Below are 12839 nucleotides of genomic sequence, written 5' to 3' on the forward strand. Positions count from 1 at the left end.
TTGTTTAGGGGTATAGAGTTCCAGGTTTGCAAGATGAAAAACTTCTCTCAGACTCATTTTTTCTGCACCCGGCAGCCTGTGGGATCGTCCCTGACCAGGGATTGAACCGCACCCCCTGCAGTGGAAATGTGGAGTCTTAACCACTGGACCACCAGGGAAGTCCCTCTTAAGATGGTGAGTATCCAATTCCCAAGTCTTTGAAGATATTATTCTACTATCCTTTAGCTTCCAATGTTGCCATTGAGAAATCTGCTAACGATGTGATTCCTTCTTTTGTGAGTAATGTTTTTTTAATAACTAGCTGCTTTTGAGATCTTTTGTTTTTAGTGTTCTGCAGTTTCACTACCTTGTTTCTTGGTGTGGATTTCCTGTTATTTATCCTGCTTTATATGTTATATTTCCTACATCTATGGAGTCATGTCTCTTTTCTGCTCTGGAAATTCTCAGCCATTACTCCTTCAAATTTGGCCTCTCCTTCCTTCTTCTTTGATGTTGTTTAAATGGATTTTTAGATCTTCTCAGTCTATCCTGCATATACCATATCTTTTTTCCTGTTTTTCATATCATATCACTCTGTGCTAATATGTCTGAGTAATTTCCTCAGATATGTCTTCCAAATCACCATATTTGGTTAATCATGATCTACGAGAATACTGGATGCTCTCTTATGGAGAACATCCTTATTTGTGCTTGGAGTGAAGGAACACTACCCACCTGAGGCTGCTGTAGCCATTTGAGGGTCCTGATAACTATGGGACTCGCACGTGCAGCTTCTTCAACTTAGAGCTGAAGGCTTAGTCTCCCAATATTGCTTATGGGTCTGCTATACATATCTGGTCCTGGGACAACCATGCATTTCACATTTATTTACTGCTCACTGCCCCCTACTCTTATTTTAACACTTTAACACTCTTATTTTATTTCAGCCAAGCAACCCACGACAAAGTCTATTTTATCCAAGACAGAGGTGTTTTGAGAAGAAGGGTGTTTCAGAATATCTGGTCCATGGTATGCTGAGATACCATTTGAATTTTAAAAGCCTAAAGATGAGACTGTTAAATTTCACCATGTTTTTGGCATATTCCAAATTATTGAAGCAATTTTGAACCCTGATTTTCTTCCCAGCTTTGTTTGATTTAAAATTTGATGACAAGTTCAGATTTCTGTTTATCTAAATTCTCTTTTTTTTTTTTAATGTCATGGACATAGAATTGGAGAATTTCCATTAGAAAATGGCTTCCAGTCTGATATTGTCAGATTAAAGAAAGTTGGGCCACTGTTGTTTAACCTTCTACGAATCCACTGAGCTGTGATGTTATACAGTCTAGATTGCTTCATCTTGCCCATAAACAGGTAATAAAATGTTTTGTCCAAAGCCTACTACAGTCTGTATACAGTTCCTACAGCAGTCTTCAGATCTACTTATGATAATAACTGTTGAAAAACCCTTCCTTTGGAGTGATTATGCATGCTGAACCCTTGGTAGTTACCTATTTTGTTTCGGTTTAATAATCATGCGCAGAACTTTGCTAGAAGTCAACACCATCCCTCTTGGTCTCTAGATTCCTATATCAATCTTTCTCCCTATTTGAAGTGGGACCCTAACTCTAATTAGAGTCTTGTGGCATGACTTCTCGAAGATCACTGAATACGTCTCTGAGGTCACACCCAAATATCCTTTTGGTTCCCTGGGCAATAATTTCTTTTGATCTGGTAACTGGGACTAATTTTTTAGGTTGTTGGGTGTTCTTTCCATGTCTTTTCTTCCTATCCTGGACTTGTTTTCCCTCTTCGTGATGTTCTAACCTGACCAAATGGAAGCTCTTTCTGTGTGATGAAGATGAAGTAAACAGGAACCTGGTGGTTTTGCTTTCCCTTTGCCATCTGTTAGCATTACATATGCTCAGTTCCTTTTTTAAATTCATCTTCTTGATCCAAATCTGAATTTAAATTAAACTTTTTCTGTCTTTGGCATTCCAGTCTCAACCATTCTGAGTATTAGTCTCTCTTGCTGCTTGTTAAAAGTTCAGGTTAATCTTTTGGAAAATTTCCATTATCTTCTAATTTATACACAGGTGATTGGAAAATACTTGTACAGTGTTGGGGAGGAAGAAAATTTCCTCTACCCTTGTAAATTCTTTTGGCTGGTCTAAGAATTACACTGACATGAGACACATTAACAGACGAAAATCAAACAAAAGTTTAATAATGTGTATATAAGGGAGAGACCCAGGAGAACTGAGTAACTTGCCAACATGGCCCAAACCCTCACCTTAAATATCATCTTTGGCTAAAGACAAAAAAGGATGTTTGAAGGTAGTGGTTTGGGACTTTATAGGGGAGAAGGCAAGTCACATGAAGATGGAAAAGCAAATGTTTGGTAAATAAGTGTTTGCTGGGCCAGGCAGAGACAGTGGACACAGAGTGAACTCTGCTCTCTAGGCCCTGCTGGGGTTTCCCCCACCATGCCTACTCCATATTCTTTGCAGATATGTCTGATGATAACTCTATCCTGGGAACAGCCCCTTTATCTAAATTGTTTAGGCAGCTAAGGGGGAGGTAAAAAGAAAGATTTCCTGAGTCTTCTGTTTCTTAAAAGTAAGGAGCCTAAATCAATCCTCATGCCAAAGAGACGTATTTTGAGGTGGCAAATTTTGCTCCCCTGCAGCAGTCACATTGCTCTCTCAGAGGCTTCCCTTTCCTTCCCATCCAGGATCTTCTCTGACCTAGGACTGTGCTCAACCGGCATTTTCAACAAATGAATCAATAGTGGAAGAACTGTCGTTTTAGAGCCTCCTGATTATTGAGTCCTTCTTTCCATGATCATATGCTGCATTTTGACATATGTTGACTTGTCTCATGATATATTTTTACTTCTTAACTCTTGCTTTGATGTTCTGTTTTGGGGGTGTGTAATAATTCAACCTGTAATTTAGACTAGAGTCAAAATGTATCTCCCACAACTTGATCCTACGCATAAACAGAGGCTTGACAATTATTTAATTCACAAATAAATGTATAAGCAGTATTTTGAATTTTTTGTAAAGAAGATGCTTTTTTGCCTAAAAATGTTAGTATTTCATAGATTTGTAGATATAAGCTGCAAGGTGAGCTTTGCCATATCTTTCATAATTAATTCCATTACTAGTTATGGCAGTAGGCATCTCAGTGGTTAGAACAGAGATTTTGTGTTCATACACAGCTTGGTTTGGATTCTGGCAGTATCAGCTGTGTGATCTTGGGTAGCTTAACCTCTTTGAGCCTCAGTTTCCTCATCTGTAAAATGGGGCTAATAATAGTACCCACTTCATAGAGTTGTTGGGATGATTCATTGAGATAATATATGTAAAGCACTGAGCACAAAGTGAGACACACAGGAAGAGCTCAACACATGGTAGCTAATATTTGCCTGCTCTGTGCCACTCATCATGTTGGCCCCTGGGGAGACGGAGGTGGAAAAGGAGTTCACAACTCAGTGGAGTCAAGAGTCACTGAAATGAGTAAATATAGCTTCATGTACAACGTGCTACAAGGGTATGGATGATGGAACAGTTAATTTTTTTTAATAGTGTGGTTTTTTAAATAAATTTATCTTATTTATTTATTTTTGGCTGCATTGCTGCGCATGGGCTTTCTCTAGTCGCAGCGAGCAGGGGCTACTCTTCCTTGTGGTGCGTGGGCTTCTCATCGCGGTGGCTTCTCTTGTTGCGGAGCTCGGGCTCTAGGTGTGCAGGCTTCCGTAGTTGTGGCACGCAGGCTCAGTAGTTGAGGCTCGTGGGCTTTAGAGCGCAGGCTCAGTAGTTGTGGCGCACGGGCTTAGTTGCTCCGTGGCATGTGGGATCTTCCTGGACCAGGGCTCGAACCCGTGTCCCCTGCGTTGGCAGGCGGATTCTTAACCGCTGCACCACCAGGGAAGCCCCAGAACAGTTAATTTTGCATAGGTAATCAGGGAAGACTGCTTCAAGGTGGTGACATCTGAATAGCCTGTTGGGCAGGGGGCTCAGTGGTTGGCTCAGAATTGCCACGCAGTAAATTTTTGGAGAATGGATTGTGCGGATGGCTCATAGGCCCAGGGATGCTGCCCAGCTGGCATCTGTGGACATGTGGTATCATGTATTTTTCATTTTTCTCCTATGTATATTTCCATATACTATTGACTTTTTAAAATTTTTATTTATTTATTTATTTTGGCTGCCTTGGGTCTTCGTTGTTGCACGTGGGCTTTTCTCAAGTTGCGGTGAGCGAGGGCTGCTCTTCGTTGTGGTGCACAGGCTTCTCACTGCGGTGGCTTCTCTTGTTGCAGAGCATGGGCTCTAGGCGCACAGGCTTCAGTAGTTGTGGCACGCGGGCTCAGTAGTTGTGGCTCGCGGGCTCTAGAGCACAGGCTCAGTAGTTGTGGCACACGGGCTTACTTGCTCTGCGGCATGTGGGATCTTCCTGGACCAGGGCTCAAACCCGTGTCTCCCGCATTGGTAGGCGGATTCTTAACCACTGTGCCACCAGGGAAGCCCTCCATATACTATAGCATTTAAGTCTCAGCCATGTTGCGTTTGTACTTGGCCTTTGTACTTATTGTTACTCATAATTCCATCAGAGCTTGTGTATAATCCTTGATTCAATAGTTACTAATATTTTCTTATTATTAAAAGACTCTAAGTCCTTTGAGGCAAGATGTGTTCACCAGAGTGTACCTGGAATGCAGTAGGTCCTTGGTAATATTCGATGAATGAATGAATGAATGAATGAACTTCTTTGACTGCTGGCCCCACCACTGGCTATGGGATCTTGAGTGAGTCAGTTAACCCCTCAGTGCTCCCATCTGTAAAGTGGGTTAGCACATCTCACAGGGTTATTGTGAGGACTAAATGAGGTGATGTCCAGTGCCCGATCAGTAATAAGTGTGCATTAAACGGTGGTGACCATTGGCACCACTCAGTTCTGACTGGTATGCTGCTGAGTCTAGGAGATGTCCATAGACTGTGTGGCAGGGTGAAGTCTGGGGCCCTTTGCTGCACCAGCTGGCAGAGGAGAGGTTTCCAAACTCTTTCCTAATGCTGGGGTGAGACCTGTCAGGTAATAAGGAGTTTATACTTAAAATGACTGAAGGTGCCATTAGGAATGTGGATTGCCCCTGGGACTGCTCCCTGGCCTCCCACCCACCGCTGATTCCTCAGAGAGAGTGAATGGGGCATTGCTGACTTGAGGTGGGACCACAGGTGAGTCCCCTCCTCTTCTCCTGCCTTCTGAGCTTCACCGTGAAACAGAAGCTAATTAAGGCTTCTCTACTGTCAGTCACCAGGTGGAGAAGAGTCACAGGGAAGGTGACTCCCACCTGGAGCTCAGTGTATCTAAATAAAAAACTCTGGGGGGAAAAAAAAACCTCTCTAGATTTAGAAACTCCAGACCCTAGGAGGCCTCTGGGGCCACAACTATGAATTAGAAGAAAAGATGAATTACCCATTTTCAAGGTTTTGGAGAGGAAAAAAAAATTAAATGTAAAAGACAGGTGTTTTCCAGTGTTCCAATACACCAGGTAAAGCTTATTGATGGCTTCCAATGTGGGGTCTTCCAGGAAGTCATCCATGCATTTCATTCCCTTATTTATTCATTCACCCCCTCGCTGTTTGGTGAATGCTCCCTGAGCCTGAGATTGCTAATAAGTTGTAACTGAGGACTAAAGATCAGTCTTAGTCCCTGCTGCCTCTCTGGGCCTGCTCGGGGGTGTTGAAGGACTGCTAGTTTGAGGAGAGTTAAGGCCAGAGAAGGTAACATGGCCTTTGATGAATAAATTGTCCCCAAAGCTCTGAGAACAAGTCCATGAAGCAAGTCAGATGAAGCCCTTGAAATCTGAATGATGAGGTGGCTAACATCTTAGAAGAAGATGCTCCAGCTCCAGCCAGGGAGATTGTCCCAAACTCTGGATGGATTCCAGCAGCCCTGACAGAAGCAGATTTTACAGGGTGGTCACCAGTGGCCTCAGAGATTCACCTTTGCCACATCTCTGGGGCTTCTCATCCACATCCCATTCTTAAAACCCAAGACCTGCCCAACTCAGCTAGGCTTTGCCAGTCTGGAGGGCTTGGCAGGCCTGAGGCTGCCTTTGTGGTGGATTTAAATGGACAAGAGAGTCCTGCTGGGTACTGGTCCCACCTAGGTCTGGAGTGAGAAGCAGACAAGCCAGGGACTCAGTGCAGGAGGAAGACATCTCTATTGCAGCCACCACCACCACACACACACACACACACAAACACACACACACACACATGGTGCTCAGCACATAGCAAGTGCTCAGTAAATATTTGTTAAATGAATGAATAAGTACTTTGGTGGAAGAAGCCCGCAATACAGTGTGGGTCCAAAGGGAACTTAAGGAAGGCTTCCTGGAGGAAGTGACATTTGAATTGAGGTATGGAAAAAAGAGAGGAAGGAGTAGCCAGGCCAAGTAGGAAAGGATGAGAGTTCTTGGCAAAGGCCGAGGTGGTAGACTTCAGCCCAGGCGCCCTTGGAATGCTAGGAAATGAGGCTGGAGTAGTAAACTGAGGCCAGATGTTCAAAAACCTAGGCTTTGTGGCGGATAAGTTAGACAGAAAACAGTATTTGAATTTTAATGGGTGATAACCTTTATGCTCCCCTTCCTATTTTTTTGGCCTAGTGAGGTTTAATTGTCCTTAAAATGAAGAAATGGCCATAGCGGGCATTTAACCAGTGGTGGCTGAAAGCCTTATAAGATGGCTATTTTTGTCCCCAAGAGCTTTGGAGCTAGACGATCCAGGGTTGGAATTCCCAGTTCTGTCCTTTACAGGGCAAGCCCCTCTTCTCAGAATTCTGAAACAGGAAGCCAAGCACAATGTCCACCTCATAGGATCAAATGAGATAACCCATATAAGGTAGGGTTACTTTGCTTGCCCGAGAACCTGTCTTTCTTTCCGAGCCCTTCGGGGTCAGAGATCCAGCGGGAGTTACTGCCGGGTGCGGTGCCCAGCAGAGCTAGGCACACAACAGGTGCTCAGTAAATGAAACACAATGCCGCGACGAATTCTGGCGTCGCATTGTGAAACTGTGTGTGGCCCTCTGGGTTCCGATCTCTCCCCCAGGGCGCAAGTGAGCGCCTTCGGGGCGGGGCTGGGGTGTTTGGGTTCTTCCCCTCTTCCCCCAACCCCGCCCCTGGCTTCGCGGCGTGAAACTATTGGATGCCTGGAGACGGGTTGCTGGGGTCGGGTTGTGCGGAATACTAACTTTACACTCCGGGCTTAATGCTATAAGCCGGGGGCGCCGGGGAGCTAGGGGTTCTTGCCCCTGAGACCCCAAGACAGAACGCAACAGCCGGGGAGCAGCGCTGGGGGCCGGGCGCGGGCGGAGCCGGCTTTTCTGTCGGAGGACGTAGGCCCTCACGCAGCGCCTTTAAGGCTCCCATCCGAGCCGGCCCCGGAGCTGAGAGCGGCGCGGGCGCGGGCAGTGCTGCTGGACCTGAGCAGGAGCCCGGGGCCGAGGACAGGCGTCTAGATAGTGCGGCTGGTCCCAGGCGGCTGAGGTCAGGTGAGGTGAGCGCTGGTGGGGTGGGGCGGGCTGAGGCGGGGTGGGGGTGTGCACGTCTAGGAGGGAGTATCCGGGGGCTCCTCCAATGGCCCCGTGACCTACCTTCCACTTACCGAGTGCGGGCTGCCTGGCCTCCCTCCAAGCGGCACGAGGTGAAGAAGGGTCGGGAACATGCACCTCCCTTTTTACTCCGTTCCCCCGCCCTGGCATCAGCCCCTGCGCGCTTCCTTCCGGTGCCTGGATAGGTTTGACATTTCCGAATCCCTGGTCCCCCTACTTCCTGCTTTCCTAAGGCCGCGGACAAGGTGAGGATGGGTCGGGGACCTGCAACCTCTTTCTATTTGGCCTCCCCACTGCTTGCGCCATCATCAACCCGTGTGCGCTCCCCACCCAAGTGCCTGGGTGGTTTGGAGGCTCCTGCACCCCCATTTCTCCCACTTTCTGGGGAAGGGCTGCTGCTCGGCTGCCCTCCCAGCCGCAGTCACCTGCCCCCGTCCTGCCCCCAGACATCCGCACCCCTCAAGACCTCTCCCAGCCCAAACCGACCTCCAGCAGCCTTTCAGCTCCCCTTTCCTCAGCCTGCCCCAATTTCCTTGCCCTTGCGCCCTCTCCTCCCCTCAGCTGGCGAGTCAGGATACTGGTCCAAACACCCTGACAGCCCGGAGCCGGCCGGCCAACAGCCGCAGCATCCCCTGCCCACTCCTACAAGGGCTTCCTGGCAGTCTTGGAAATGCAGATTGTGTAACGCCAGCTGCAGGGCAGAGCACGTGCGGGTTTGCACCCCTGAACCCGCAGAGGAGGGGAGGAGGCCAAGTTGACAGAGTGAGGTAGGGAGGGAGGAAGAGGGTGCCGGAGGGTGAAAAGGCTGTACATCCAGGCCAATGTATGAGTCCTTTTTTGTGCCCCCGGGCCTAGCTGGTTAAGTAACAAAAGGTCCCTGCTGGGACCAGAGGCCAGCATTTGTCTCAGCTCTCACCGGCTCAGAAATCCCTAATGGCTGACTACACCTGGCTGGGAGTTAAAAATAGTTTATTATTAATGATAGCAGACGTACAATAAGCAAATACAGGGTGCCAGGCCCTTTCCTAAGCACCTTAAAAAAACCTGCCTTATTCCTCTCAACAGCGCCATGAAGTAGGTGCCACCACTGTGCCCATTTCTTAGAGGAGGAATGTGAGGGGTTCAGATATGGTTCCCTCCCAGAACACACAGTGAGTCTGACCTCAAGGCCCCTATTCTGAACCACTAGACTTATTTTATTGTTACTAATAAATTCTTATCAACAATATTTTTAAAATATAGGAAGTTAAAAATTAGAGAAATTAATAACCTGTGTTCCTACCATCAGTTTATTTTTCTAAAATTAGGTTTTCAGGCCAGCAAGAAATCCTTGGTAGCCTCCTGAAGAATACTGATGCCCAGAGAGGAGAAGGGACTTGCTTGAGGCCACACAGCCTGACAGTGCCAGGACCGGGGTGCAAAACAGGTCCTCGGATAGTTACTTGGGTACTTCCTGGGTTCTCTGATGCTGCCTCAGCCTTTCAGCTAGGCCCCTGGAGACCCTGCCCCCTCCCCCTCTGCACTGTGACCTCCCCTTTCCTTCTCTGCTTCCTTTGCTCTAGCCCAGGCTAGTGAACACACATTCTTCCTGCTGCTGCCTTTGCTTAGGCTGTCCGCACCTCTGGGAATGCCCTTCATGGAATCTCTAATGTCTAAATTGTCAAAAGTCCAGAAATAACAGAAGTAAAACCGATGAATCACCAGAGTAGTAATTAGTAAAAATTTATTGCGCAAACACACCAACAAGACAGAACCCGGAGCACTCAAACCAAAACGATGGAATGAGGCTCAGGGATATATTATTATAAAGCAGCTTACATAGGGAGAAAGCAGTGACGGTTTATTCTTTACAGTGGTTGGTTATGGTGTTAGAATTTTCTTAAATAACAGGGAATTGGTTAATAGTTACCTCATATCAACCTTGGGAAACAAGGTTTTGCTTATGATTTTTAGGGACAAGCAAGAAATGACCCAGGTCAAGTTAGTCTTGCAAAATAAATTAAGCTTTGTTTGTATGACTGAACTGGTCTCATCTGCTCAGGGAATTTTTAAGGCTGGTCTCCATTTGTTTGTTTGTTTGTTTGTTTTGCGGTACACAGGCCTCTCACTGGCCTCTCACTGTTGTGGCCTCTCCCGTTGCGGACGCGCAGGCTCAGCGGCCATGGCTCATGGGCCCAGCTGCTCCGCGGCATGTGGGATCTTCCCGGACCAGGGCACGAACTCGTGTCCCCTGCATCGGCAAGCGGACTCTCAACCATTGCGCCACCAGGGAAGCCCTCCATTTGTTTTTGATTTAACAAAATATTACCTACCCCTTAGCTCATCTGTCCCCTCCAAGAACACTACCCTGATTTTTCCCCTGCCCCCAACTAAAATTTGTTTCTTTCTCCCTTGGGATCCCATAGCTGGGACCCTACTACCTTCTACTCCCATGGTGGCGTTTGGAAAGTTCTGCAGCACGCATCTGTCTTGTCCTCTTGGGTGCAGTTGTCCTAGCAGGATCACGAGTGTTCCCCAAGACTCCTCTTCCACTTGCCTGGTGAAGCCCCAGGACAGAGAAAGAGGTCCATGGGGGATGGGTTGGTTTCTGAAGTAAGGATAAGCTCAGGATTTCTGAACCCTGCTACCCCAAACTCCCTTCATTGAGCTGCAGCTGATCAAAGAGAGAATGGCTCAGTGTGGTACCGAATGCTATAATTACATGTTTGTTTTTGTTTACAACCCAAAGGATTCCCACCAGAAAATCAGAGAGACTTGGGTCCAAATCCCATTTCTACCACTTGGTAGCTGTGTGGCCATGGGCCAGTTACCTAAACTCTGAGCCTCAGCTTCTGGTAATGGTACCTGCTTCAGAAGGCAGTGGTGAGATTTAGATAAAATAAAGCACAGGGCCCAGCATGTGGTAAGCACTCAATAAGTACCAGCTATTATGAAGAGTGAGCACCACTTTGAATTACTGGAGAATTATTAACTCATTATTAAATAGCTCATACTCTGCTTAGAGGTGGGTCAAGGGAGTTCGGGCCGAGGAGAGTAAGCATTTTTTTTTTCCTTTATTTTATTATTATTATTTTTTAAAGATTCTGTACTTTAATTTATTTTTTATTTATTTATTTTTGGCTGCACTGAGTCTTCGTTGCTGCACTTGAGCTTTCTCTAGTTGGGGCGAGCAGGGACTACTCTTTGTTGCGGTGCGTGGGCTTCTCATTGCGGTGGCTTCTCTTGTTGCGGAGCGTGAGCTCTAGGCGTGTGGGCTTCAGTAGTTGTGGCATGCGGGCTCAGTAGTTGTGGCTTGCCGGCTCTAGAGCTCAGGCTTAGTAGTTGTGGCGCACGGGCTTAGTTGCTCTGTGTCATGTGGGATCTTCCCAGACCAGGGCTCGAACCCGTGTCCTCTACATTGGCGGGCGGATTCTTAACCACTGCGCCACCAGGGAAGACCTCTTTTAATTTTTATAGGAGTATAGTTGATATACAATTTTTATTTTTGAGATAAATATATTTTGTACTCAGGAAGGCCGGTGAGAGTTTCTTCAACTCCAAACCATCCATTGCCTTTACAATGAGATAGAATTGCCTTTCTATTTGTTAGCTTTTTAAAAATTTATGAGCTACTAGTTCTGTGAGGATCTGCACACCTGGAATGAATGCGTGAATGCGATTTGTTCAATTGTAAGTGATTATGAAACAATGATAGGAGAAAAAAAACTTGCTCTTAGAGATGACCTTGGATTTCATTGTGTGTTGGTTCAGGCCTATCTTGGGGGCAAGAGGTTCCATGCAAAAGTTATCTGGGTTTGGAGGGAAGGAAAGCAAGAGGGTTTTATCCTAGTACTCTAATGAACTGCTGAGAGTGGAAATCAACTTCCCTGTGTCGTGTTCTTTTCCAGCTCCTGGTTATTCTGATGACTAGATCAATTATTACAATGATGAGAGTTCAAAAGAAGAGGGCCAGGAATGCCCCCCTCAAAGCTGTGTTTGGAATATGCTGGGAAGCTAGTTATGCAAGTTGAAAAAAAATTTTTTACTTTAAAATTTCTCCTAAATTGATTCTTTGTTGGAATACATTAGGATCCCATTTGATAATTTAAGGACTGTTGAGTTTAGATATTTTAAGACATAACGTTTTGTAAGTTTCACAGTTCTATGGAATTTAGCAGACTTTAGGACTTTTCTTTATTTCTGTGACCCTGTAGGGACATAAACACTTACTGTACTATCCGTTACAGCGACCTTTAGCCACATGTGGCTATTTAAATTCAAATTAATTCAAATTAAATAAAATCAAAAATTCTGTTCTTCAGTCACACTAGCCACATTTCACATGCTCACGTGCCATGTGGCCAGCAGCTACCGTATTAAGCAGAGCAAATAGAGAACATTCCTGTCTTCACAGAAAGTCCTATGGGATAGCACTGTTTATATCTATAAGGCCATGGGAAAGCCACTTGATTACGGGGTTAAGTTCCCTTCTTTCTGGCAAGTCATCTGCAGGCCAAGAAATGGAGTGTGCAGAGGAAGTTTTACTGTCAAGGATGAGGATGTTAATAAATCCCCTTAGCCTCATTTTGGCTGAATGGCTCACTGGCTTTTAACACTGCCGGATTCAAAGGATGGGAGAGAGGGTGGAATCAGATGAAGTGTCTCTGGGCAGTGCATCTCCTGGCTGCATGTTATAACCTTCTAGAGAAGGTTAAAAAATACCCATGCCTGGGGCTTCACTGGTGGCGCAGTGGTTGAGAGTCCGCCTGCCAATTCAGGGGACACGGGTTCGTGCCCCGCCCCGGCCCGGGAATATCCCACATGCCACGGAGCGGCTGGGCCCGTGAGCCATGGCCGCTGAGCCTGCGCGTCTGGAGTCTGTGCTCCGCAACGGGAGGGGCCACAACAGAGAGAGGCCCGCATACGGCCAAAAAAAAAAAAAAAATACCCATGCCTGGACTCTGCCCCAGGCCAGCTGAATCTGAATCTCTGAGGGTGGTCCCTGGAATCCGAGGAATCTGTATTTTTTTTAAAGCTCCCTGGGGGGTTCTGTTGTGCAGACCGGGTTGAGAACCACTGCCTTCAAGAGAACTGCCTTCTAGACTGTGCCCTTAAAAAAAAAAAAAATTCCTGAGCACTGGAAGAAAATATGTCAAGGTAGATTTGGTGAGTGGCTAAAAATGTTCCTCACTGATTAACTACAGTAATAAAGGTTGGAGTTGAGTGGGCTCACTTCCTGTAGAAGTGGTCTCCCCTGAGGGCAG

The 12839-nt window shown here is 46.4% G+C and overlaps 1 protein-coding gene across 3 annotated transcripts in view; it reads left to right on the plus strand.

Moving 5' to 3' along the window:
• The first annotated feature begins 7246 nt into the window (after positions 1-7246).
• Positions 7247-12839, plus strand: part of ABHD6 (abhydrolase domain containing 6, acylglycerol lipase) — a 53794-nt gene continuing 48201 nt past the window's right edge. The window contains exon 1 of one of the 3 annotated variants that reach the window (XM_060022753.1): positions 7247-7541. The gene's annotated coding sequence lies outside the window, so the exon portion shown is untranslated. The remainder of the gene's footprint in view (positions 7542-12839) is intronic. The other 2 variants (XM_060022754.1, XM_060022755.1) reach the window with 2 other exon arrangements.

Source organism: Delphinus delphis, chromosome 10, assembly GCF_949987515.2.
Source record: "Delphinus delphis chromosome 10, mDelDel1.2, whole genome shotgun sequence".
Taxonomy (NCBI): Eukaryota; Metazoa; Chordata; class Mammalia; order Artiodactyla; family Delphinidae; genus Delphinus; species Delphinus delphis.